Genomic DNA, 23,430 nt, shown 5'->3' with positions numbered 1-23,430 from the left:
GGGAGCTCAGTAGATTTAATACTGAGTGTCATTACACAGTGACATTATGATGGGCATCAGATTAAAGCGCCATATAGAGTGCTGAAAAACCACACTGATATTTGAACCTTTGCTACTTGGAAGAGGAATTCTTTCCCTGACCGGCTCTCCTACTCCCTTTTTTCCTTCACCAGTTTTTGAGCAGAAACATGGTGGGTAGGAGGAAATTCCAAAGAGACCAGAGCAGACTCTTTGTGAGGTCTGCTATGCCAAAAACTCTTCTTGTCATTTTTACACAGGTTTCCTTTTTGTTAATTCTGTAGTGAACTGGGAAAGAAGGGGACTAATACAGATGAGATAGAAGATAGATAGAGATGAAAGATACAGATAGATCCTTTATTCCCAACATCCATGCCATTTCTAACCATCTTCCATGATCTCTGTTATCATCCACAGCTCCAGCATAGGAGCAGTGACATGAGTGGCCATAGTCTCTCAGAGCTCCATTCAGTCTGGTATGCTCTGCATTGTGACGATCTCACCATCCCGTGCCCATCACAATGCTGTCTATATGTTGCATCCTTCCCAACACAAATGCGCAGATTGGTGCACAGGGAAGAATTTGGATGTATGGCTAACTTTGGGAATTAATGCTTTCAAACTTCGGTTTCTATATAATCTCCAGTTGACAATTCACACTCTACTCTGCAAGAACGTCCCATTTACAAATAAATATAAGAATACCTAAAGACTAAGGGAAATAAATCCAAGTTTTTTAAAACTATTTCATATACATGTCAGTCGCTTTATTTCAATCTTGAAATAAATGGTCAATTTAATATACAAGTAAGGAGCATCAATTCTGGAGCCAGACTTCCTGGATTTTAATCACTTCTCTGTTATTTTACTAGCTGTGTGAACTTGTGCTGATAAATTCTATAGATAATTCCTCATCTATAAGATGAAAATAATAACACTACATCATAAGGGAGTTGTGAGGGCTAAATGAAGTAATATACATAAAGGATTTAGGATAGTTTTTAGTACATAGTAAGTACATAAGGGTTAGATATTGTTATATTTTCTCTGAAAATATCAAATAATCATAACTAGTATTTTATTTGTATTATCTGCTAAAATATTCTAACATGGCCCTCCCCCTTTTAACTTATCAGACTATTATTATTCTTTTAAGAATAATCAATTCCCTAGATTTTTTAAAACTAGAAATAAATCATGTAATATAATGGAAAGAGCATGGATTTAGCAGACAATACAGGAGTTTGATTCCTGGCTGCACTACTTATATCTGTTTTTTTGAGCTTTATTTTTCTGGCCAATAAAATGGAATTTAAATCTTTAATTCAAAATAGTGAACTGAGATTACATGTTTAACTAGACACACTTCCCTTTGCAGATTCCCACCCACAAGAATGCCCACTAAAATTACAATAGATTATAAAAGTAGAAATAATGTGCATAAAAACAGTAAATAAGAGAAGGCAACTATTACATACAGGAATTTCAAGAAATTTCTGCAAAATGTTTTAGAGATAAGACAGACTGAAGGTAGTATAAACTGTTCTCATAAAATAAACCCCACTAATAACCTTAAGTTTGGAGCTCTAGGTCAAAATTCAACTTATTTTAAATGCTACCTGCATAAAATTTTAAAATTTTATAATTGCATAATAAAATCCTATATATATATATTATTACCACAGCAATATCACATATTGAGCAAACTCATAGAATAGTATTGTGTGAACTCACACAAATCAGAGATTTTACTCATTAAGCTTCACTAAATATTAAGGACACAAGTAATCAAATGGCTCAGAAGAAGCAGAGAGGCATCTGGGACATTGAGAGCTTCTCCTAGACCCTTCCTTTCTGTAGGGGCGTGCACCTATGACCCAGAACACATGAAATCTCTCAGGGATGTCTGTAAGGTCCCTCACATAGTAGAGAGCATTTAACTTATGTAACATTTTTGTCTTTTTAGAAAAATAAGAAATAAAAATAAAACAACATTGCTTCCTCTAAATAGCTTACGCAAAGGAGATGCAAAAATGAAAAATATTTATTTGTATCACATACTTATCTCAAAGGACCCTCAGGCTGGGAATACATTGGTCATCATCAGCATTATCAAGCAATATTGCCCTGGGGTCAGAATGAAATTATTCATTTGACTTACAAATAAACTCATATCTATTATGAGTCCCCTCTTTATGCACATTGCCAATAATAGAATTAATAGGGTACTCATGCTATTGCTCACAGAACATTTTCTCCTGCGAGAAAATACTGAAAACTATGAACACTCATTAAAGTAGGACTGTTCCATGCAATGACCTGATGGATTCACAGCTTTATCTGAGAAGTTGTTTATAAACTTTCTGCTGTTCCCTGAAGAGAGAAGAGCTAACAGCATGATGATTGAAATTAAAATTTTAAGAATGGAGAGAGCATTTTTTAAACATGGAAAAATTGTCATCTCAATATTTTTAAAAGATGTTCAATATTTAAATAAGATCATTTCAATATCTAATGAAGCATATACAATATTTAATTGAATCATAATTTTTCTTTAGAAAACAGGAAGCCTCTCACACACATTTTCATTAATTATGTAGTAGCTCTAAAGTTAAGATTTACCTTAACAAAATAAATTAATAAAAAAAAAAAACCACATATGTCTTTAACTATGCAAAATCAGAGAGGAACAGAGCACTAAGCTCTGTACTGGTAATACATGGTCAGAATCAGTATTTGAGTAAGGGAATTGTGTCTTGATATATGATACATATAGGTAATGTATATTAGTGCAACATTAAAAAGACCCTTAGCTTCTGGTAAATTGTAGCTAGAGACAGTTTTCAAAATTCACATTTTGAAATGTGGGTTGAGCACCTACACTCATTTTCAATTCCATATACTACTCATGAATAGCCAATATCACTAGTAAGTGCTTAAAATACTTGTTAAATTAAAATACATGCACATTCATAATTTATTAATTTAACAAACTTTAACTGAGTGCCTAATATGCCACATAAAAAAATATTACCACATCAAGAGAAAGTAACTTATCTATATTTAATACCTTTGCCATTGTTTTTTTAAAATTCTTTATCTTGTAGTTTCAAGATAAATTACATAACTAAAACTTCAATTTTAATTATTCTTTTCTCAACTCTATGAATTAAAATTTCTATTGCTTCAATTGAAATAGATGTCACTAATAAATGTCTTCTGCTCCAAGGAACATTGCTACAGTAGACCTTACCAATCAGGAAGATTTAAGTGGCTTCAATAGTGGCCCTATTGAAGAAGAACTGAAACCTTTTGGCATAATGTCTACCCAGGACTTCTTTGCTCTGAATTTCCTACCCCCTTAGCGTTGGGCTACTGACAGCTACTCATGTCCTCTGCAGTGCCACTTTCTCAGCTACAGGTGATTAAATAAATTCCATTAAACTTGGAACAAAGATTCAAAACAGATGGTTATTCTTTGCATGTGGCTAGAAATTTAACATGTGGCATGGGGAGCTGGAGGGCAGTTATATTGTACTGTGAAGATGAAAAGCAGAGGAGAAAGCTGGTGTGTTGAGAGAGAAAATATGGAAAATAAGTAGAAACATTTTTGGTACCCATTGTTCCTGTTTCCCAGATCCTGTCACCATCCCATCCTGGACCCTGGGAATATTCCTCCCCTTGGATTGTGGGATTCCAAGGCCTAACCAGGTAGTATTATAATAATATACCTCTCCCTTTGTCCCCTTGAACCACCTTGATTTGCTTATTTAAACCTACTGAGATTTAAATAATGTAAGACTTTATGGAACAAATGGGAATGGGAAATGAAGTGAATTTTTTTCATATCCATTTTTTATAATATTTTTATACCCATTAAAATTTTAAAAAAGAAAATTAGCAAGCTAAAGTTAATATCAACTTCATTTTTGCTTGAATTATTGACTCCTGCCTATCTGTTACCCTATTTTCTGGGGCCTTCTTACAGGTAAAACTCTCCATTACGGGTTCTACCACATCTTCAGATATCAAAGTAGCTTAGATGTTAGGAGCATGGGGTTTCACAAAATATCTTTCCATCTTTGCTATGGTCTGAATGTTTATGTCCCCCTAAGATTCCTATATTGAAATACTAACCCACAAAGGGGATGGATTTAGTAAGTGGGGCCTTTGGGAGGTGGAACCCTCACGAATGGAATTAGCACCTTTTAAAAGAGGTTCCAGAGAGATCCCTTCTCCTTCTACCATGTGAAGATACAATAAGAAGTCTGCACCCTGAAAAAGAGCCCTCACCTGACCATGCTGGAACGATGATCTTAGACTTCCAGGCTCCAGATTTTTTTGAGGAATAAAAGTCTGTTATTTTATAGCAGCCCAAGCAGACCAAGACAGTCTTCCTTGCCAGCACGCCAAGTGTGGAGCCTTCAGATGATCGCTGATGAGTAAGTTCATCCTAGAATGCCTGCTGTGAGCCCCTCTTCATTCCCAAATATCTCCTCCAGACCCCACTAGAGATACTTCTAACCCCTAGGTTTACTTCCTTCATCGGTTCTTCCTCAAAACTCCAATGGAAAAAAAAAAAAAGCATTATTACTTAACATTCATAATATTTTTCTTTTCTGTTCTCAATACACAACTTCTCTAATTTCAAGAAGAACAAGTTTGCTCTTATTTGAACCAATATTCTCATGCTTACAAATATTGTATGTAAATCTGTTTATCATAGGCTTAGAACTCTCAAGGAGAACTTGCTTTGGGGAGAGATTAATGTATTTTTAAGCAATTATTTCATTTTTTTCAGCAGCGTTTTAGTCAATAAGTAAGATCATTCCTGATTATTTGCAATCTCTATGGTATATAGCACTCTTTATGTTATCAGCAATAGTAAATATGTAATTATATTTAAATGCTCTCTAGCTATCTTTTTAAGGCTTCCCAGTGCCCTAATTTGTTCAGTTCATTTTTAAAAATACATCCTTAAAAATTATTAGCAATTGTATAGAAAAACATAATCTTATAATCAAGCATCTGTTTGAATCCTGGATCTACCATTAATGCCTGTTTATAGTCAGAAATCTTTAAGCTGCAAATGACAGGAACCCTTTTCAAGCAATCTTAACCAACCTACCCTACTCTCAACCAAAATAGAACTTATTGACTTCCATTTATTCATTCCACAAATTATTGAGCACTCACTATGTGTCAGGCAATGTACCAGGTGCTGGGGATTTACCAGAGAACAAAACCCCTGCCCTCTTAAAGCTTGCATCACACTGGATGGTGGTGAGGAAGGGATCAAAAGGTATGATAAGACATGATGATAAGTGTTGTGAGGAAAAATGAAGCAGGAAAGGGGGTGAGAGAATGACAGTAGTGGCTAGAGAGAATTAGGGAGTGTTGCTGGGGAAAGCCAACAGAGAAAATGATATCTGAACATGATGACGGTAAGAGAATGAGACATGAGATTTCCGGCAGAAGACTGTCTCATGCAGAGTAAATAAGCAGTGCAAAGTTCCTGTGTCAGGAGTAGGCCTCGTATGTTTGAGGCACAGTAGAATCAGTATGATAGGGTAAGTGAGGAGGGTAAGAGCTGAGTTTAGTAAACCATTGCCACACTTTGGTATTTACTCTCATGTGACTATAAAATGATACTTTGGCTGAGATATAATAAGATATTGTTAAGACTTTGGCTTTTATTCTCATATGACTCTCATGTCCCAGGATTGAAATGGGCTTTACACCAAGGATTAAAAGGCTATTATCAGGATTTTCTTTTTCTCTTGTTCTTGGCTTTGTCTTCTCAGTTGGCAATTTCTCTCTTCAAGTCACACATATGAGAGAGAGACCCCAACAACCCCAGAGCTCACATGCTTCTCAGTGCTAACAATTTCAGAAGGGGAGAGACCTTCCTTTCCTAGTACATATGCATGTAAGTTCTCCCCAGAAGACTCCAATGGTCCAGGTAGGGTCATGTGTACAGCTCCACAGTGGGAAACCTGGATCAGTTCAATGACAATTTCATCCAAATCACATGAAATAGGAGAGGAGAGTTCTTAAAAGAAACAAGTACAGGGTTTCCAAAAGTTAGAGAGGCCTACTGATACTGTTTGACCATGAATAAGTTACATCATCTCTCCAAGCCTCAGTCTCATCAGGAAATTGGAAAATATCATGCCTACCTCATATGATTGTTGAAACAAATTAGAAAATGTTAGCAAAGTGCTTTCCCTAAATGACCAGTATATGGTACCCATTATTACTATAACTTAGTGAAGATGTCTTTGGAAAGTCTAATATATACAATGAAGCATTAATTAGAGAATTTCAACTGTCCAATTATATTGTAGATTATATTGTATATTTCCAAGGGAAAACAGGATCTTAAAAATTGAAAGCTTCGGGAGAAAGTAAGAACCTATAATAGAGAAGGTCAAACTATTTAAATTGATATCATCTGGTCATGGTTATTTAAGAGTACAATGACTTGTTTTAAAACTATAAATCACAACCGTAATGATAACAGGGACAAATATTTGACATTGGAATTGACTAAAAAACTATTTGTCTACCATAGACTTGGCCTTTATCAGGGTATCTTCTATTGTTCCCTGTAAGGTAGCATCTGACCTAGTGGTTTTGTTTTTCTCCCCTAATAACATTATCTGAATAGTTATGGCCACAGGATTAAAGGCAGTGGACATAGGATTAATGACAAGAGCCTTTGATATCAGGCATGTTAATCCCCTTTCCCAGGTTTCATGTTTCTTATCTATCACATGACTGTTTGGGACCAAATACTCCTGGAAATCTCTTTTAGGGGTATGATTCTTCAAATAAAAACTTGCCAGCATTACACTATATTCTACAACAGCCCAGCGAGTTCTGGAGAGTTGCTTTTATTGTTAATACATTCTTCTTTCCTGATTTTTAAAAATAAGTTATCTTGGGAACACTTTAATTCTGCATATTGTGAAGAGGGTCAGGTGTTAGCCTGGGCATTAAAAGAAGAAAAATAAAATTCCAACTTTCAGAAGCCAAGTATACACCTAAAGTATTTTGCTTTAATCCTTCACGGCTGGCTTCTGATTACTTCTAGCTCAGATGATAGAAAGCAATTTTCAGCTAAGTGCTTAACTCCAGTAGTCTGCTTTCACATCTGGACCTCCAGGGCCCTACTTATATATCCCATCATGTAAAGTGTCTCCACAATTCTCTGCCTTTCTTGGAAGAACACATCCTTGGAGGTTTTACATGGCTTTCCATTTCAATCACTCCATTAAGCCCAAAGCTCTGAACTTTCCTTGCTTTTTCTACTTTATGAACTACTACATTTCTTATGATGAAAGCAGAAAAGAAAAAAAATTGAAGTTTCTTGCAATTTAATTTCTGTCACACTAGATGTGTTTAACTGTTTAATCAAAAACAACAGAGAATTCTAAAATATGCATTGCTGATCAGTTTACAACCACAAAATGGAATTAAAATAGAGTTGGGCAAAATGACTATGACAATTCTACACATCACATGTAGGTAGAAACTAAAAATCTATGGATGGTTCTGCATAGATGAGCCATATCTCAGTGGAATAAAGATGAGGGTAAAAGAAGGAATTAGCCATGGCTAGTGTATCTTTAAATTTATTTGTTATTTTGGAACCTAGAGCATCCTCATGAGACAACGTTGTGGCTCACATAAAGAGCCACACAGGGACATGATGGTCAATGGTCATTTTTGATTCCCTACAATAAGTGTAAATTTTTCAGAGAAATTATGAAAAAAAAATCAGAGCATTAATATGTAGTTTTGATGAATAAATCTGAGGATCTCAGTGAAAAGCTTGGACCAAACTTAGAAACAAGGAAAGACACATAAAAGAATTTTAGGGGCTTCCCTGGTGGCGCAGTGGTTGAGAATCTGCCTGCCAGTGCAGGGGACACGGGTTCGAGCCCTGGTCTGGGAGGATCCCACATGCCGCGGAGCGACTAGGCCCGTGTGCCACAACTACTGAGCCTGCGCGTCTGGAGCCTGTGCTCCGCAACAGGAGAGGCCGCGACGGTGAGAGGCCCGCGCACCGCGATGAAGAGTGGCCCCCGCTTGCCGCAACTGGAGGAAGCCCTCGCGCAGAAACGAAGACCCAACACAGCCAAAAAATAAATAAATAAATAAATAATAATTTAAAAAAAAAAGAATTTTAGTAGAAGGATGTGGCCAAAGGTGAGAACAAAACAATGTCAGTAACATTTAAAATGGAATCTTTATATCAATATGACTTAAGAAAATTTTAAAATATGTTTAATTAAACTGTTTCACAATTAAATTTTAAACTAGGGGAGAAAGTTTGTGTTTTTCCTGTAACTGGGTTTTAAGACATGTATCTTCTTACCAGTAGACAGTGAAAGAACTGCAGATAAACATTTAAAAGAATAAATTAGTCATCGCCAGAAAAATAAGACAGAAAGGTAGAATTGTAACAGAAAACTAAAGATATTTTTATGTCTCTATAAAAATGAAATGGATATAATCTGAATTTGAAAAGTAAAAGGTAGTAGGGTAGATCTATAAAGGAAGAAAGGTAATCAAAGCAGACAAGTAAATGTTTTGGGGTCAATGGAAGGATCTCCTAGATACAGCACATATTTAGAGAAATGAATTCCCATTACTAGAGTTTATATGTATACTTAGTTTTACAATGACATAAAGTAGTGCCTTAAAAACAAAATAAGAAACCTAATGCTAAAGTTCTAATACTCACAATTAGCAGCAGACAGAAGGAACTGACTCATTCTGGCAAGATAGGAGCAACTTATATAACATCAAATATAAACCTGATAAAATGACAGGTTTAAGTTGTAGAAAAATTTATTTAAAACACTAACTACATTCATTTTGATGTTGCATATTGTGGTCAAGATTTCAGGTAAGTGTGTAAGTTGAAAAACCTGTTTCTCGGATTACTTTACACTCATTAAAATACATCAACAGGTAAATAGGAAATAGCCTACAATTTTTAGATTGCTCATAATGACAGTTGCTTCATTGATTCAGAAAACAGCCTTCAGTTCTAACAATTGCTTACTTATTTCTTGATGATGATCTCTCTAGAGAGCATTTACTTCCAAATGACTAAATTCAGAACTCAACTTAAAGATTAATGTGGCTATAAACCATTAACATAACCCAATATATGGTATAGAGCCTTCTCATTTATGCATCTCCCCAAAGGAACACCTCAGTCTTAAAATGAACATAGCTTACTATGAAAAGAGCATACACTCTAAAGACTAAATTTATAAAGCCCACCATTTGCTTTATCACACCTTAGGGAAAACTTAAGAAACTGGGATTTAAAGAAAAAAAAAAAGGTTGACCTTAGAATAGCTTCTTTTAAAATAAGTGCTACTCTACTCCATTCTTACTCCAATATTTAGTTCAAAACTCTGCAGACCTTCTCAGTGTTGGGAAATCCCAGAGAGTTTGTACATTTGCCTACATAAGTTATAAAGCTTATTTTGAAATCAGGAAGTATGAGGCCTCCAACTTTGTTCTTCCTGATTTCAAAATATATTACAAAGCTACAGTAATTAAAACAGTGTGGTATTTGCACAAAAATAGACATGTAGACCAATGGGACAGAAAAGAGAACCCTGAAGTAAACCCACACATACATTATCAACTGATCTTCCACAAGGGTGCCAAAAATACACAATGAGGAAAGGACAGTCTCTTCAACAAAAGATACTGGAAAAACTGGGCATCCACATGAAAAGAATGAAATTCAACCCATATTGTACACCATATATAAAAATCAATTCAAAACAGATTAAAGATTAAACACAAGACCTGAAACTGTGAAACTTATAGAAGAAAACGTGGGAGGAAAATTTCATGACATTGACCTTGGCAATGATGTTTTGGCTATGACAACAAAAGCACTGGCAACAAAAGCAAATATGGACAGGTGGGACTACATCAAACCAAAAAGCTTCTGCACAGCAAAGGAAATAATCAACAGAGTTAAAAGAATGGGAGAAGATATTTGTGGACCATATATCTAATAAGGGATTCATATGCAAAACATATAAGGAACTCCAGAAACTCAATAGCAAAAAAACCCAAAAAACCCTGACTGAAAAATGTGCAAAAGACTTGAAATATTTCTCCGAAGAAGACATACAAATAGCCAAAAGGTATATGAAAGATGCTCAACATCATTAATCATCAGGGAAATGCACATCAAAACCACACTGAGATATCATCTCATACTTGACAGGATGGCTCTTATCAAAAAACTAAACATAGCAAGTGTTGGCAAAGATGTGGAGAAAAGGAAACCCTTGTACATTGTTGGTGGAAATATAAAATGATGAAGCTGCTATAGAAAACAGTATAGACGGGCCTCAAAAATTAAAAATAGAACTATCATATCATCCTGAAATCCTACTTCTGAGTATATATACAAAAGAGTCAAAATCAGGATCTCAAACAGATATCTGCACACCCATATTCATTTCAGCATTATTCACAATAGCCAAGATCTGGAAATGACCTAAATGTCCTTCAGTGGATGAATGGATTAAGAAAAGTGGTATATATACACAATGGAATATTATTCAGCCTTAAAAAAAGGAGATCCTGCCATTTGCAACAACATGGATGAACCTGGAAGACATTATGCTAAATGAAATAAGCCAGTCACAGAAGGACAAATACATCATGATTCTACTTAGATGAGGTATCTAAAACAGTTAAACTCATAGAAACGGATAGTAGAATGGTCTTCTCCAGGGGGCTAGGGGGAAGAGGAAATGGGGAGTTGTTGTTCAACAGGTATAAAGTTTCAATTATGCAACATGAAGAAATTCTAGAAATCTGCTGTACCACATTGTGCCTATAGTTAACAATTGTGTATTGTGCATTTAAAATTTTGTTAAGAGGGTAGATCTCATGTTAAGTGTTCTTCTCACAATAAAAAAATAAAAAGTGAAATTGTGAAGATTAAAATACAGTGAAGTTCACCACGAAGTAATAGAGTTTAGGAACAAAGCTCAAAAAAGAGTATTCTACTTACTTTTTCTCTTATATTTTTGTTAAACACTATAAATTTTATGGAAAGAAATTCTGTTAAGAAATAATTAACGGTAAAAGCTCTAATTGTAACTAATTACTAAAATTAAGGTAGTTTTCCACCAATATTTTCTTCCTTATAAGTCTTTCTTCAGTACTGGTAGATACAAGGGAAAAAACAAGCAATGGTATTAAAATTCTATACTTAGAATACTCACTATTATAAATGGACAGGATAATTTCCTTTCTACTACCATTGGTTATCTAAGATCTCCAACTCAAACATGGAATTGGGATTTAATAACAGTCTGACATTGCTTAGTCCCACTTTCTTATAGTTATTTCTTGTTGACCTCAAATAACAAAAAGCAAGAGTATTGAATCTGCAGGCTTGCCCTATAAGTGAATGTGTGGAATAAAGCAACTTTTTTCAAGGGACCAAATGTATTCTTCATTTTCATGACAAGGTTTCTTGGAAATAAATCAGCATCATAAGACAAGGCAAAAAAGCAAAATAAAACTAAGATGAATGCTTTGCTGCGACAGCACTGACCTTAGATCTGGACAAGTAGCGCTCCTCCTGTGCCTCGCGCTTCAGGATACCCCCATATGGCAAAGACGAGACACCTAAAGACATTTTTATTCATCTCATAAGTGGATTTTTGTTTTGTATTGTTTGCTTTTCCAGGGTTGGTTTGTTTGGTTAAGTAACTGGCTAATAGATTGAGAGGGTTACTAGAGCTGAAGTGAGTCACCAGGCCAGAGAATGCAAGGGCGAGTGCCTGAATGCAAGGGTAGGGTGTGTGGGGAGAAAATCACAAGTTCTGCCCTGGAAAACTGGGGAATTTTTATAAAGTTAGTCCTCAAAATCATCAAATTATGGGTCTCAGACTGGGTTCTGCCAACAACCAGACAATTGTGGCCCCCCAGTTTTCTCCTTTGATGGTCTAGTTTGGGGAGGACAACCTGGAAATCCTGAGCTAGAAAAGAGAAGTGAGTGGATGGTAAATACACTGACCTTGGCTTCTTGGGAAGATTGCTCTGTCTTGCAGCCAAAATTCAGGTGGGTTGGGATCTGAGTCTCAGCCCAGCTTTGCTTTGTCTTGTCCCAGCAGATCCAGTTCATTCAGACAGGGCAGGAAAGAGCACCTTTGGGCTCCTGGTTACAAGGACCATCACTAGGGAGTAGGCTGGGACTCCTGGGTAGGAACATGAACAGGGGCATTTATATAAATTGATGTACAGCATTCAAATATTTAGGAGTCTGATACAGTGGTCACAGACTCCTCTGTACTTTCACTGTGTACATGGATGAGCATATTCTGCATTCCGCCGGCAGATTCAGGCAGATGCTGCAGTTTGTCTCTGTCCAACTGTTGTACTTTTCCTACATTCTGATTTCCCATAGTCTTTTTTCCCCCAAAATTAATGAATAGTTTTCTATTTTTTATTCTAATAACTTTTCCCAGCCTACTGTAAAATTTTCCCCACCAAAAAAAGAAAAAAATTATATATGTATTATATATATATTTTATTTATATATATATATATATATTTCTTTTCCACTGTGCCCTTGGCAGTGTCCTGTTCCGTGCAAAAGGTACTAGTCTTCTGGAAATGCATTTGAATTGTTGGAGATGCTGAGGAAGTCTCAACGGGACATGCCTAAGCTGCTTAGACTCCACTCCTCTGTGGGTATTAAACACATATCAGAAAGTCTCAGGCTATTTGTGAGTGGAAGGGTAAGAGCTCGCAGCCTCAATGCCTGTAGTCTCTGACTGGGCACTTCAACCACAGCCTCTCCCTCCACTGCATAGGAGATCTCATAGCAACTTATAATTACTTCAACTTAGAAGACGCTGCTGACTCAGACTTTGTACTTTGGCTGATAGTATGTCACCATTTTATCCTTTTTTCCTTATCACATCCTTTTAGATATTTATTGTATTTCTACTCATTTCGTTTTCAGTAAAAATGCAGGCAGGAAGCAACACTAAAAGCACTGTAAATTATGGGGATATGCAGTGAACTGGGAGCTCAGCAGAGAGATTAAACTTGAATTTTCTAAGAGAGAATTCTTGTCAAAATCCTGACTGACAGAAGAAATAGTTAACGTTTGCTTAATGGGAGTAAACACGTACCTATGTGACATTCTTCCATCAAATTAGAATAAGAACATGGCCTGCTTAGAGCTTATCACCTTAATTTCTACAGAAACTCTTCAAGTGGGTGTTTTTGTTTGTTTGTTTTTAATTGAAGTTTCAGTGTAATACAATATTATATTAGTTTCAGGAGTACAACATAGTGATTCAAAATTTTTATAGATTGTGCACCAAAGTTATTATAACATTACTGACTATATTCCTTGTGCTGTACATTACATCCTGTGACTTATTATATAACTGGTAGTTTGTACCTCTTAATCTCCTTTAACCATTTTGTCCATCCCCCCCACCCCCTTCCTCTCTGGCAACCACTAGTGTGTTCTCTGTATCTGTAAGTCTGTTTCTTTTTGCTATATTTTAAAATTCTAAGCTCCAAATAGGAAGCAGTCAGATGAATTAAAAAGTCCATATTTTCTGTAAAAATATGTTTGCAAGGATCAAGAAACATATTCTTCCATGAAGAAATGGATGAGAATTTCCATATTCTTTTAACTTCTAGGAAGCAAAGAAAAATATTTAAACTTAAACATTTAAAGTTATATTAGTTTTGGTGGTAAGTGCATTTATTTTTATTATGTGATTAGCATATTTATCAATTTTAAATTGTTTTATATTATCTAAGTGGCTTTACTGATGAAACATATCAAATCACATTTAAAGGCATATGGGCTATAAATATTTAACTTATTTAAATTGTTTTGAATAATAAATAATTTGTTAAAACTATAAGCTTCATATTTATTTTCCATTTATTTATTTCTTATGTTACTCATAATAAACCTGTCAGGTAGACATTTTCATAGATAAAGAAAGTCAGATTCAGAGGGTTTAAATGACTTATCATAGATTACTTAGTAATAGCAGATAATGAAATCTCCAACATCCAGTTTTCTTTAAATCTAGATTTCAAATAATAATACCATCAATATTAAAATCAAAAACAGAAGACATGGCTTTAGAATAAAATTTACCATCTGACATGTGTCAACGAACATGTCTGAGAGGTCAAGTTTTCTCAATTTTTTGCAAGTTTTTATTTTGTAGCCTAACAGAATCCAATTCAATGACTATATAACGTGTTTTATTTCTTATTTAATTAGTCCAACTAAAGAAATAAAATTAATAAAATACATTATGTGTATCTTGAATCTAGATGATGAAAATAATTATCATAATACTTTCCATTTTCTCAAATTTCTAAAATCCATGGTTTTAAAAAGCAACAAACTTTAAATTTTATTGTTTTATAAAGAAAAAGGGACTAATGACTTGCATATTATCATGTATACCGTATCTATTTATGTGTGGTAAATATGTGGTTCAGTAAAAGCAACCAAAACATGATTATTTTCTCTCATCAAGTAGTAAATATTTCTGGTTTTGGATAAACCTATCTTTAACCCCCAAGCAGTTACAGACGGCTGATTCTTGTTGAGACAAGTGAAAATCCTTTCTTTTTAGGAGAAAACTGACTTTTCTCCCTTCAGCATTTCCTAATCCAAAGCAAGTCATGGTGTTTATGCTCCCATACTACATATTAAATGAGATAAAAGAGGATTTATCTTCTTGTGTCACCTTTTCATGAAAACATATTTATAGTTTAGTAAGTGTTGTTAATATATCCTCATTAACCTAGTTGTGGAAGTTTTGATAACAATTTAAAAACTTTCATGAAGCTTTTTAAAAGTCTAATGTATCTGTTTACCCTTTATAACTTATCCTTTTCTTTCCTTCTTTTAAAAATTTTTTTCATGTATGTTTTATAATTTGCTAATATTTGACTTTATGACCATTCAAATACCACTTAGCCAAATCTTTTCATATAACTTACAAATATTTTTCAGACTCTTTAACTATATGTGTTTTGGTTTGGAATGCTATAATAAATATAAAATTCTGGAAAACATTTAATCATATAAAGACTTTCGACTTGTGAAATAGTATACTTTTGCACCATCATAACATGAGCATCACTATTGACCAAATAAAGTTTGTTTCAAAACATGCATCATACGTATCTACATGGAGGTGAACACATCAGACAATTTTATTTGGCTTAGAAACTGGATTCCAAGTATCTCGAAGAGAGAAGGTGAAAAAAATCTAATGCTGTTAAAATCCAACACTATGTTTCTGCTATGTGTCATTCACTTTCCTAACTACACGCATTGATATCAGTTGCAAGGGCAGGCCTTAGGCAAATAGAGAAGTGGCTGTTTTTTGATGTCGTTGCCCTCCCACATGCCCTCTCAGGCTGCTCCATTGCCTCAAATCTACTTCAGCTAGTCTCCATCTGGCGCCTTTATTTGCTCCCTTGTGTGGGAACTTACATGTCCTACAGCACACATTCAGGGTCTAAGAAGTCAGTTAGTAAATTAGCTTAATTCATTAGATTTTACTAAAGGTCATTTGGAGAAATATTCTCATGAATTATACATATATAAGCAGTATACTTTCATTTTAACTTGGTCTCCTACAGATACTATCCACATATTTAATATTTACTGACGACTAAAGATTTCAGCAACCTTAAAGAAAATCTAATTCTGGGTCTGGCAGTGGGAGCTTAACTTTGTTGTTCTGTACATTTCCTTTCAGTCTTTCCTCCCAAAAACTGCCCACAAAGGCTGAAAATTCTAAAGTGGGTTTATTTGCATTTGTACAAGCTATCATTTATGTATCTAAACATAATGAAAGTCAACAAAATGGCTGCAACTTGGTTACTTCCTGAAGCTAAAGACCATGTAACTTATCTCTGTAACCTCACTACCTAGCATAACACCTGAGGCACAATGGATGCTTGATATAGTTTTGTTGAATGAATGAATAAGTAAATGTACGAATGAGTAAATGAATAAATGAAGAGGCATTATAATCTATGGATATAGAAAGTATGTCTGTGGTCTATAATATATCCAATAGCTTACATTACTAGGAACTTATTTACCTACAGCTGAATATAATTTAAACCATATTTTTAAAAAAGGCCTTGGTCACACGTATTTTTTGGATGGGGAAATGGCCCCTCAAATTTCATACACATTTTGAAGAGGTCATCAGAAAACACTGATGTGTTCAATCACCCTCGATCATATCTAATAAATATTTTGCCAATTATCTACCCTCATTGCAGTGTTTAAACACTGAGAAAAAAATAATTTTTGTATAAATGCATATGCATTAAATCTTTATACATATATATATATATATATATATATACATTCAAGGTACATATTCAATAATGCATATATTCTAATTACTCTGTTAGTAATTAGAGAAATGAAATGGAATATTAATATCTCTCATTTTAAAAAAACTATATATTATAACAATAAGAAACTAAAGCTTAATTCCTCTCTTTCTACAGATAAGGAAACAAGAATTTAAATGGGTGAAGTGATTTCCACAGAGCTACACAGGTAAGTAACAGAGATCAGTATGTTCCCTATTATCCTGAATCCCAAATCAGTGCCCTCTTAATTAAAAGATGATACTTAGCTCTATAGCAGTGTTCTAAAATTATTATGTAAGATAATTTTATTTATTTAAGAGAGGGCATTTTGGGAGTGAAATCCACAAGATGTCAACATACTACACTAATGATAGAGCCTAAGTATGACAATCTTGAGTAAGTTGCATTAAAATTGTACCATTCCAGATATTCAATAACTCATTCATTTTAGTAAACATTTATTGACCCAACTTTGAGTTAGGCATTCAATATGGAAATGAATATGAAACTATCTTTTGCTTAAATAACTCACACTTTAGTGAGATGGACATGTGTATCAACAGATAAATCATAGAACAATGTCATAAGAAATGAATATGAGTTACGAGCAGAATAGGGGGAACAAAAGGTAAAACCTTATAAGATATCTTTATAATTCAGAGATGCTCTGCTCTTACAGAACTTAGCTGGATTTGGCCAAATTAAGAGTGAAGAGTACAGTTCTCCATATTGTTAAATCTAACCAAGACTTCTGACTCCAACTGCAAAGAGTGAGGGTCCAACTACAAAGTTAGAGAAAAGAGTCTACCAAAGACAACTCTCACTTCTGACATCAAATGCAAGTTTGATGGTTTCCCCAAAACACCCATAGGTTTGATAATTCCCTAGAAAGGCTCACAGAACTCAGTGAAACCTATTATACTCATAGACTACATTTATTGCAGGGAAAAGATATAAATTAGAATCAGGCAAAAGAAGATATGCATAGGCCAGAATCTAGGAGGATTCCAACACAAAGCTTCTGTCGTCCTCAAGAAACATTACCCTCTCACATTGATACGTGATAATATGTATGAAGTATTACCAACTCAAGAAGCTCTGGATGTCAGTGCTTGGTTGTCCAGAGCCTATACTGATTGACTGATTCATGGGATTGGACTCATCTCTAGAACCACACTCCAACTCCTCCAGGAGACCCAGGCTAACCTCACATGGTCCAAATCCCCAAACCTCTAATCATGTGATTGGTGTTTCTGGAATAGCCAGCCCCCTAAGAATATTGGTTGTGTATGGCCCCACCCTGAGTCATCTCTCTACTAGGTGTGGTCCCATCATGAACAACAGGAATAACAAAGACACTTGGGATACTTCCCAGGAGCTGAAAACACTTTACCTCCCAGAAACTGAAAACAAAGGAAGGACCTCTCTTTAGGCAAGACTAAATTAATTATGACTCAGAACTGTATGTAATTTATAGATAATCCAAAGCATTTTTCATTCTATAATCTGTGAAATCTAATCTCTAATTAAACATTTTATTTGTGAATCTGAGTAGGTAAAATTATTTTCATGGTGTGAAAGGAAAATCAAAATGAGGTTGGTATTGCTAAGAGAGCCCTCTAAAATGGAGCCAGGAGGCTGTTGAGGAAGTGTGACTCGTGCACATCTCAGCCTGAATGGAATCTGACATTTGACCACTTATTGTCTTAATGCAGGCATCCAGAACATCTATCTGCCCAATGTTACAGAAACTCAAGATACTTATTGGACCCTTACCCCAAATAATTTGACAACCTATCTCTTAAAGACAAATATTTCTTTTCTTGCTTCAGAGTCAATCATAATTCTCATCAGACAACTTTAGCAGCCATGTGATTTTTGCCTTTATAAGCCCCTGACTCTTTCTCTCCCCTGAAATACTCTTTCGGTTTTACCTGAATCTGTCTCCTGAATTGCAATTCCTAAGACCCCAAATAAACCCTTTCTTATTTGCAGTCTTCAATGTTTTCTTGCTCAACAATGGGATTCTTCTCATTTCTTTCAAAACATCGTCAAACGAAGGTGTTTCCAAATAGAGAAAGATGCAAAAACAGGAATGTCATATTAAGAAAAAGGATTTCCTAAAGACTAAATATTCAACATCTGAATAATTATATGTAACAATAAATTCATTTACTGACTATCTCCTATGGTCAAGGCACTGTCCTAAATACTGGAGAGAGATTCACATAGATGACATTCTCCACCCTCAAACAGCACCCATTCTACTAATGGAAACAAACATAAGCATAAGTAACCACGGCATAGAAAGAGCACATTAAAGCACTCTGGCACAAGTGCAAAGGGCTATGGGACAAAAATATGGAAGAAAAGGTTGCACTGAGGCAATAGCACAATGGCAGTTAAACTTGAGTGAGGTCTTGAAGGGTAAGTAGATTTTAATAGGAGGACTATGGGGATAAGTGCATTTCTGTAAAAGATACAGTGAGAAAACTACAGTGTGTACTAGATGAATAGAAATGTATATGGAAAGAAGGGAACAAAGGATAATAGATGGAATATGCGGGTTTGGAACATCATTTGGGAAAGAAATTTAAGGTTAGACTGTGTGGGACTTTGAATTCCATGACAATGACTGTTGAACCTTTTTTGTAAACAGTCAGGAGATGTTTTGCTTACTGCAATGGCTAATCTGTAAGTAGAGTGGTGGTAGATTAATACTTTTCCCTTGAAAAAAATGATACAGTAATATACTCATATACCAACTTGTTAAAGTAAGGTTTATCTAAGTAATAAAAATAGTGAAGGAAACATGCTACATCATAGAACATGAATATATGTAGTATGTTTCCTTTGCTATTATTATTACTTGGGTAAACCATACTTCAGTAAGTTATGGTATAATTCATATCAATTTTCCATAATTATAGAAGAATTACTGAAGTGCAGAAATACACAGGAAATTTGAGGATATTTGGTCAAATCATGTACAGAGTCAATCAAGCTGTGTAATGTTTAGAAGAGTGTGTTCATGGACTTCTTCAAGATAGCATTTTCTGTTTTTTACTCTCTCTTACTAAACATTCCTGGAGGAAAGGAGATAATTTACTTTCTATTTGTATGGACTATAAACATTAAGAAGATGAGCCTTATAAACATAAAAGGAAAGTGTTTGAAACAAGTTTGTGCTGCTCATTCAGAGTCCCTAATGATTTTCTTTCATAGGCTTCTTGACCTCTACTTCTAGAACTATTTCTATCTCAAAAAAACCTCTTTTCTCTCACGTATTTTTTATTTGTGTTTTTTTTTCCCTACAGTATTGGTGTTGAGGAGAGTTCTAATAATAAAAAATTTACTCTTTCAATACATATAGGTAATGAGTACCTTTCAAATGAAGCAAGTTCAAGCATTTGTCCTGGGATTAACACATTGTCATTTATAAAATATTTCCTTTTCTCTCCTAAAGCTGCCTTTCACTTTCACAGTAATTTTCTCAAAACTTTTGGATTAGAAGATTAAAAAAGACTTTTTCATTTTAATATTTCTTGTCTTTTCTATTATCTGTACCTTGCCAAATTTACATAGTATTTGATTTTCAAATTTATATTCTGCCTCATGATTGATCTACTCAAATGGCACCTCATCTTCAGATTAACTATCTCTATCTTGACTTACCAACTAATGCAAAACTAAAACAGTTTAATTTAGTGTGTATGATTAGGTTGACTGGACTTTATTCTATATTGTGTGTCAGAAAGAATTGAATCGCAAATCCAAATGTTTTTTAGAATACTTACAAGGTAAATTACGAATGGAGAAAAATGGATGTTGTGATTATATTTTAAGAGGTCTGGGTAGGTGGTAAGATTTATGGTAACATTTTATTATTTACTTATAAAATATTAAGTACATTCTAATATAACATGAACCTTCTTATGAGTCACAAATTAAATAGCTTAGGCACACCAGCAGCCTCTCTTTCTTCTTCCCTCTCCTCATTCTTTCTTCTGTACTCCTCAGGAAGAGCAGTCAGACAGGCAGCATTTATGTGTCAAGAGGATGTGGCTGTCTATTTGACAGACCAAATTATTAATAGTTATTTATATTTAAACTTTAGATGTCTAGTCATTTTCTATTTACCTTATGCTGTCTAGTACTTATGATTGAGAACTTCACAAATAGCACTTGAGAATCACAAATAAAGAAATCTCTCTGAGAAAGGATACCTAAAAGAAAATATCCAAAACAAAAATGGCTAAGTGAACAAGTATATCTCGCATATTCTGAGGCCACATGGAAATGTAAAGGAGTGAGGCTGACTTGTACTAAAGAAATAACATTAATTTCAATTTCCCACTAACTGATAGATCATGATGTCAAGGTCATGCGATATTTGATGAAACTATTACTGCAAGTGCCGTATGGAACATATCACATGAGTGTAGCTGCAGTCCTCTGTTATTACAGATATCACTTGGAGTTTGTAATGACAGAAGGATCAAAGTAGATATATGAATTAAAATGACGTGCTCATAAATTTGCAAAATACAAAGCTCATTAGAGTGTATTAACTACTTAGCACTCACAGGTCCCTGGAGTAGAAGGGGCAAAATTATTACTCCTTCAATAGAAAGAAATCTGGAAAGTTCAAGTGATTTTATAATAAATAAAATACAAATCAATGACAAGCACCCAGGGTTCCAACATCCAGGTACTATGACCTTTCTTCACCCCCACCCCTAATTTCCCAGAAATAACAAAAGCAACAGACTGCCTGACCATTTTTTTAGGTCCAAACTCTAGACACTGTGAGGGAAGCTCACCCTCATAAGTGGTCATTATAAGCAACATTAAAAAGTAGAAATAACATTCTCTCTGGCATTCAGTCTGCCTGGAATTGAACTCCAGCACAGCCCTCTAGCAGCTATGTAGCCTTTAACAAATTGTTTAATCTCTCTGAGCCTCAGTTTTGTAAAATAGGCCTGCCTTCACAGGATTTTGGTAAGGATTTGAGGAGGTGTAATTATTTTTGTATATTTGTTTTCAATGCAACTGCTATTAATATTAATTTTAAATGATCATTTAATTAGCCCTTTGAACAACCAAAGGAAGCAAATGATATTCTCCTAATTTTAGTGATATAGACACTGAAGCTTAGAAATGCCAAGTAACTTGTTCAAGATCACACTACTGGGCAGTGACGGGGCCAGTGTGCAACCCCCATATGTATAACTTCAAATCTCTTATTATTTTTTGACTTTAACATGGAAATTCCAGTCCTAACCAGGGAAATATGAAGGTCAAGAATAAACAAAAAGCAAAATGAGACTGGCCTGTTAATTTTAGCTTTCTTTCTTGACTTAAAACAACACTGTTAAAGGTTAAACCAATAAAGGAAACATTGATGAGGAATGGTATTTTTCCATAGTGCTGGGGTCTTATATATTGCTTAATGTTTAAAAGAGGAAAATATAACTTTACATTGGAAGAACAGGGCTGATAACCATTGAACTGTGAGCGCTGTCTCAATGGATCACTAGGCATCAGACAACCAGACTTTATGGGGTCCTAATGATCACAGTGTCACATACAAAGGAGCATTCTTGTCAAAATGTTTAATCTGTGGTGGCACCCCATAAACACCTCCTCCCAGTAAAACATCTCAGCAAGCTTTTAGTAGAAATTGCTAGGCTGATTCTAAAATTTATCTGGAAATACGAAGGACCTAGGATAGCCAAAACAATCTTGAAAAGAAAGTTGGAGGGTTCACATTGGCTGATTTCAAGGCTTTTTATAAGGTAACTTTTTTCAAGGAAATGCAGTATCTGTGTAAACAAAGAGAAATAAATCAATCAAACAGAATGGAGAGTCCAGAAGGAGACATGCATATATGATGACTAAATTTCTTAAAAGATGCAGAAGCAATTCTCTAGAGAAAGTATTGTCTTTTTAATAAATGGTGATGGAATTATTGGATATTCTTATGTAAAAATACAACTATAACTTAGATCCATACCTCACACTGTTTATAACTGTTAATGGACTATAGTTCTACAAGTGAAACCTAAAACTATGAAACTAATAGAAGAATACACAGAAGAAAATCTTTATAATTTTAGGTTAGGGAAAGGCTTCATAGAGACAACACCAAACACAATTCACAAAAGAAAAAACAAAAGTTAAATTAGACTTCCTCAAAATTAAAACTTATACTCCCCAAAAGACATCATTAATGAAATTTTAAAAAGAACAACACAGACTGAGGGAGAAAAACAGAGACTGAGGAAAGAGAGTTGAAAATTATATGTTATAGAATTTGTATCTAGAATATATAAAGAATTCTTAAAGTAAGAAAACAACCCAGTTAAAAATGAACAAGATTCATAAATAAGCCTCAAATCAGGATTGAGATAACCTATATTTGGAGTTGTCTGTGTACATGTTGTGTGTGTGTGTGTGTGTGTTATTTTCCAAAGGTTATTTTTTTAAAAAGATCACTCAGGGTAAGGATGTATTTTTTCCCCTACCTTACTGCAGTAACAACACCCAACTTGCATTCCTTATCTCAATAAAAGTGTCCTTCCTTCCAGGTGCATTGACTCAAAAATAATCCTTATTTTGTTCCCTTCCCTCTTCCTTCATTGCTAGATTCATTTAGTCACCAAATTCTGCAAACTATATCATCAAACTCTCCTTATTATTTATATACCGCCCCATATTTCTACTACCATTGCACAGTTTTAGAATCCCTCTCATAGTTTCATCTCCTTATCTATAGTTTCTCCCCTCTACAATTCCTTTGACCAACTGCAGCAATATTAGTGTTCTAAAATAGGTAGGTGATCATGTAATTAATCTCTGCCTCTGAAATTTCAGGTTGTCTTCAATGTAAAGGGAATGCCTGGTATTTAAAGCTGTTCATAAATTTTTATTTTTCCTTCCAACTTAGTT

The 23,430-nt window shown here is 34.6% G+C and overlaps 1 long non-coding RNA gene across 7 annotated transcripts in view; it reads right to left on the bottom strand.

The window, feature by feature from the left end:
* LOC309666933 overlaps positions 1 to 23,430 on the bottom strand; it is a 331,741-nt gene that overhangs the window by 95,718 nt on the left and 212,593 nt on the right. For 5 of the 7 annotated variants that reach the window (XR_014267365.1, XR_014267367.1, XR_014267368.1 and 2 more), the window contains one exon: positions 8,207 to 12,281. This is a non-coding gene — a long non-coding RNA (uncharacterized lncRNA). Of the gene's footprint in view, positions 1 to 8,206; positions 12,282 to 23,430 lie in introns of those variants that run through there. The other 2 variants (XR_014267366.1, XR_014267364.1) reach the window with 2 other exon arrangements.

This window comes from Balaenoptera physalus (genome assembly GCF_965194825.1).
Source record: "Balaenoptera physalus genome assembly, chromosome: 9".
NCBI lineage: Eukaryota > Metazoa > Chordata > Mammalia > Artiodactyla > Balaenopteridae > Balaenoptera > Balaenoptera physalus.
The sequence above is the reverse complement of the archived record's forward strand: the minus strand, read 5'-3'. Positions and strand labels throughout refer to the sequence as shown.